The 5,485-nt window shown below is 43.3% G+C and overlaps 1 pseudogene; it reads right to left on the reverse strand.

Annotated features, from left to right (window-relative positions):
- Positions 1-1,039: 1,039 nt before the first annotated feature.
- LOC119347979 lies at positions 1,040-4,470 on the reverse strand (annotated as a pseudogene).
- Positions 4,471-5,485: the final 1,015 nt, after the last annotated feature.

Below are 5,485 nucleotides of genomic sequence, written 5' to 3' on the forward strand. Positions count from 1 at the left end.
CCGAGGACGGCTTTATTTTCAAGAAGGGGAGGATGATGAGGACATGAATACCTTGGATATGACCAAAAATATTGCATATATGCATATTTGTCAGGTGATTTCTAGTGCAAACTATTCAATAATATATTTATGTTATCCAGAACAAAAATACTTCACACACTTTTGTGTTTTGTCTAATTGCAGGTGTATGGGATATTTGTACAATCCACATATGAAGATAAGGAAGAAAGAGATGTTTATTTGCTGTCCAAAAAGTTCTCTCACGTCACTTTTGGCCCAAGAGAAGATAGAGTCCAAGTCTCTCACGTTCTGGATTCAGATTCGGACTGCACAGACACACCTGACTCAAAACGCACACAAGTTTTTCATACGGACTCCGAATTGGGTGATCCAAGTCTCTCATGTTTATTTGAGTCAGGTATGTCTGTGCAGTCCGAATCTGAATCCAGAACGTGAGAGACTTGGACTCTATCTTCTCTTGGGCCAAAAGTGACGTGAGAGAACTTTTTGGACAGCAAATAAACATCTCTTTCTTCCTTATCTTCATATGTGGATTGTACAAATGTCCCATACACCTGCAATTAGACAAAACACAAAAGTGTATGAAGTATTTTTGTTCTGGATAACATAAATAGATTATTGAATAGTTTGCACTAGAAATCACCTGACAAATATGCATATATGCAATATTTTTGGTCATATCCAAGGTAGTCATGTCCTCATCAACACCTTTGCCTCTATCAGGTTCTCATGCTATCAACCCAAAATTAACCAATTCCCACGGCAATGCACGAGGCATCCTCTAGTTACTTGAATGCCCACAATCACAACAAACAAATCCAAATTTGTCTAAAATACTGAAATAACAGATCATAGAGAAGAAGTCACAGAACACACAAAGTGAAGAAGTGTTCAGACATGGTTTTATTTAGTGATTTGTGGAGCTTTTAGTTGAACTGCCCATTGCCAAGTCAAAGTACTACGAATTAACTAGAAAAACAATGCACTCAGGTTTGCTAATAACCATCACTGTGATGTTTAAAGACCAGAGATCGTTCAATCCAAAAAATATATACTTAACAATTCAAACTCGTCACCAACTCATAACCTACCATAGACTATGGCACTATACAATGATCACCTGTATACTGACATCCACAAACTAAGAAAATGTCAGACTCCATCCAGAACTTATCTAACCTAACAAAACCAACTGCTTTCTTTTGATTCACATTCACTTTGCGTTGGTGAGCAGCCTCAAGACGTTGCGCATCTTCGGCCGAGCATCGGGAGAGAAAGTAACACATGAGAGCGCAATATTGAGGACCGACGGCATCTGGCTGTGAACACCAAGTGAAGTTCTTGAGACCCTGGTGTCAAGGACCTGCTCCTTTTTCTCAGGCCTAGCTGAAATACTGAGAGCCCACTTGGCTAGCTCCATGCCATCACTGACAGATGGTTTCCCTGTTAAGAGCTCTAGTAAAATGACTCCAAAGCTATAAACGTTCCCAGCCATCGTCAACCTCATAGTGTATGCATACTCTGCAATCAAAATTCGGTGATATTGGTGTTAGTACATGTGAACTTTTCTGAATTACTGAAATATAACTGAACCAAAAATTGCAAGATTGTCGTGGGGGCTTGGGCACCGGTTGAGAAGCTAGTTTGCCTCAGAGCAGTTATCTGTTTGAACTATTATTTTCCCTGCTGAGACCCTTTAGTTTGGATGGCAGCTTTCAACATAACACTATAAGGCATGGGCTTGAGTGTCTAAATTAAGCGAGTGAAAGAGGAAGCATTCCATTGGAACACTTCAGGAAACAAGATGATAGTTCAAGTGCTGAACAATGGGGAAGATGGAATTTGGTGCTAATATTCACGCATATTTGCAATCAAGCACATTAAGAAAAATTTCTGCAAACAAGAAATAGATGACATGAAGTGTTTGTAAATGAAAAATAGCAGAAAATATTCATTTCTCAAAAAAAATCAACAAGTTGACTATTGCTGCTCAAACTGAATCAGAATATGAGGATTCGTGTTTTACCTGGTGGAATATAGCCAACTATGCCAGCAATGGTTGAAAGGCTCCCACTACTTTTAGAAGGATCGATAATTTTGTAAAGCTCAATATCTCCAATCTGAGGCTCATTTGTTGACTTCAAGTGGATAGTCCTCGTCGACAGATTAAGAAGCAGAACCGGCTGAGTGCGCCCATGAAGAAGGTCAGCCCTTGGGCCACCCCCAAAGCAATGCTATACCATGATGTCCAGTCCAGAACATGTGACCTCCCATCATGCAGTAAGTCGAACACCGTGCCCTTGTACACATGCTCATAGAGGAGGTACACATTGTCTTCTGTCAAGACATAAGCCAATGGCACCATGACACTGGAATTGCTTAGCTTGCCAAGAACCTCAAGCTCATGGCCGAATTTCTCTTGGCTACCAACCTGGAATATCTTGTCACTCCAATCAAGCTTTTTCGCAGAGTAGATTGATCCATTTGGCATCATGGCCTTGTAGTAGGTGCAAAAATCTTGTCTTCAGGAATATGTTGTTGGGATTGGAGACTGCTTTCATTGCATACGTAAAGTCAATTCCGGAGGTGTGCACACTGCTCATTGTTATGAAGTGGCCGTCAATGACTTGACACACACCCACTTCAGTTGATGGTCCTTCGTCTTCCACACGATAAATCCTCTTGGGCAATGCGAGCATAATAATAGCAGCCAGCAAACAGATCCAACAAGAGAACTGACAATAGCAACAATAATCACAACAGTATGTGTCCTTGTCTTCCCACTAGTAGGAGCGTCATTACTGTTTTCCCTGTCATTTGCAAGATCAGGATTTCCACTGCTATCAATAGTCATGCTAGAACAGAATGCAGGAAGGGGCCCAGATAGGTGATTATAAGATAGCACCAACTGTGTCAAGCTCTGCAGACCTTCAAGTGAGGATGGCACTGGACCAGACAAGTTGTTGTATGAAAGGTCAAGGATCTCTAAATCTTTTACAATACCGATATTTGAAGGAATAGATCCACTAAGATGGTTGTGACTAAGATTGAGAACTGCGCTCAAGCTGGTCGGCATTGTTGGGATGGTACCAGTGAGGGAATTATTTGCCAGATTGAGTTCAATTAGAGACTGCAATGAACTGACTGAAACTGGAATGGCACTGCTGATCTTGTTCCCTTGAAAATTCAAGTTGGAAAGCTTTGGAAGGTTGAAAATTCCCATTGGTATCTCTCCAGTGAATAAATTCATACTAAGATTCAAGGTGCTCAGATTTGTTAAATCAGAAAATGTACTTGGGATAGGTCCCCTGAGATTGTTCATTTGAAGCTTCAGAACTACGAGCTTGTCAAGGTTACTAATTGCATCAGGTACTTGCCCCTGAAGATTGTTCGATGCCCGATTCAACAAGGACAAGTTCCTGCATCTTCCAAGCTCTGAAGAGATATTTCCCATCAAGTGATTGTTGTCCAATTCAAGATAAGCCAAGGCCAAGGCATCACTGATGGTGTCCGGGATGGTCCCTTTGAGCTTGTTATCACCAAGCCTCAAGCAGTAGAGCTTTGAAGATAAGTTCCTAGGAATTGGTCCTTGAAGGTAATTGCTGGAGAGATCAACAGTATCCAATCCTACAGGAGCGAGGAGATCAGAGGGTATCTCCCCACTCAGACCATTGTAACTCAAATCCAACATCTTCACATGCTTTGTAATACCACTGGGCATAGAACCAGTAAAATTGTTCTGATTAGTCGCAAATCGAGTGAGCGTCGCGACATTCGACAAGCTCGCCGGTATTGTTCCAGTCAGGTTATTACCAGAAAGGATTAAGGTCTTGAGCTTGGGCAGCTTCCGGAACTCATCAACGACATCACCGGTGAGACTGTTCTGACTAAGATCCAACAGAGTGAGGTTTGCATAACTGAACAGGCTACTTGGAATTGAATCATTGAAACTATTACGAGACAACACTAACTCCTCCATAGAGCTAGCCATTCTTAGAGGGATAGCACCAACCAAATGATTGGAGCTGAGGTTCAGGCTCCACAACCTAGGCATAACAATCAAATGGGTGGTCACAGTTCCAGTGAAGGAATTGAAGGAGAGATCAAGAACCTCGAGATGAGAGAAATCGGAGAGACCGCTTAGTCGCCCAACTAGACGGTTGCTGCGGAAATTCAGCACCCGTAACCCGGCAGTCATGGGGTAACGAGAGAAATGGACCGTCAAATTGGTGAAGTAATTCTTGGAGAGATCGAGGGACTGTAAGGTGTCGAGAGAGCATAAGGAGGCAAAGAGCGTGGGGATATGGAGCAGCCAGATAAATCGACTTCGGTCACCACCGAGAAGGAACTGGAGTTAGAAGGGGAGAAACCGATTCCTCTCCATAGGCATGGATTGGAGACGGTTGTGTTCCACCTGGCTGAGCCCACAGAGTGCGAGAGATCCCTCATGATGGATTCCTACGTGCTGTTTAGAGGAAGGCACGGGTTGCCGGCGGCGGTAGCGGCGGCGGACACATGGAGGAACAAGAAGGTGAAGAAGGAGAAGAGCGGTAGCGGCCCCGAGAAGCCATGGGTAGAGGAGCAGGAACAGTACCTCTTCCTATCCCCCATGGACGGCGATCCTCGGCCTTTTCTCTTGATTCAGTTGGCTCCCTGCTGATCTTACCCAGTTGGAGCAATAGGAAAAAGGGACTCCTCTAGGTTTCGGGTTTCTCGACGGCCATGGCTGTGTGGTGCTCCTGCCCTCGGGTTTTGGTCGGCATTTAAGGATTCGAGACGAGTGTTGTAGAGAGGGAAAGGGAAGACTGCAGTTGTCCAGTCTTGCGAGAATGGAATGGGGGTCTGTGGGATCTTCTCTGTTTGGGTCCAGAGTTGACTGACTGACTGACTGGCGTATTTGGTGGGGTGACCAAAACCTGAGTTTTATTTTTAGAAAAAACCCGGAACCTCAACTGAGATTTTTTTAGCGTATGCTCATACATACGCACATACACTTATCTATATGAACGTACGCACACCATACTCCTATGAGCACCTCCGAGAAACGCAACCAACACAACATTTGTGATTGATGAAGTCGCCATAGACGCCTTCATAGTCCACATTAACGTCTTCTTTCACTGAACGCACATCGCCGGAGCTAAGAACTTTGTTATATGCGATTTCTCGGTTGGATTTGCAGTTTTGCATGCCAAAATCTGAGGGCCAATCATGAACGCTAAGTTCCACATGAAATTTAATAAACAGTTCATACAGTTGTGAAATGCGAACAAGATTATTGGAACAAATGAGCTAGTATGTGGAGTATGGACCATGGACCATAGGAAAAGGACGCATGACGTGTTGGAACTTGGAAAATGGAAGACGATCTTAACCAATCAAACACATTTTGGTTTGGCTCTACCTGGAAACAATTCTCATTCGGGAAGTGAGAGGTGGAAACCATGTTTAACCTCTTTTCTTT

This window comes from Triticum dicoccoides, unplaced genomic scaffold (assembly GCF_002162155.2).
Source record: "Triticum dicoccoides isolate Atlit2015 ecotype Zavitan unplaced genomic scaffold, WEW_v2.0 scaffold81685, whole genome shotgun sequence".
In the NCBI taxonomy this organism is placed as follows: domain Eukaryota; kingdom Viridiplantae; phylum Streptophyta; class Magnoliopsida; order Poales; family Poaceae; genus Triticum; species Triticum dicoccoides.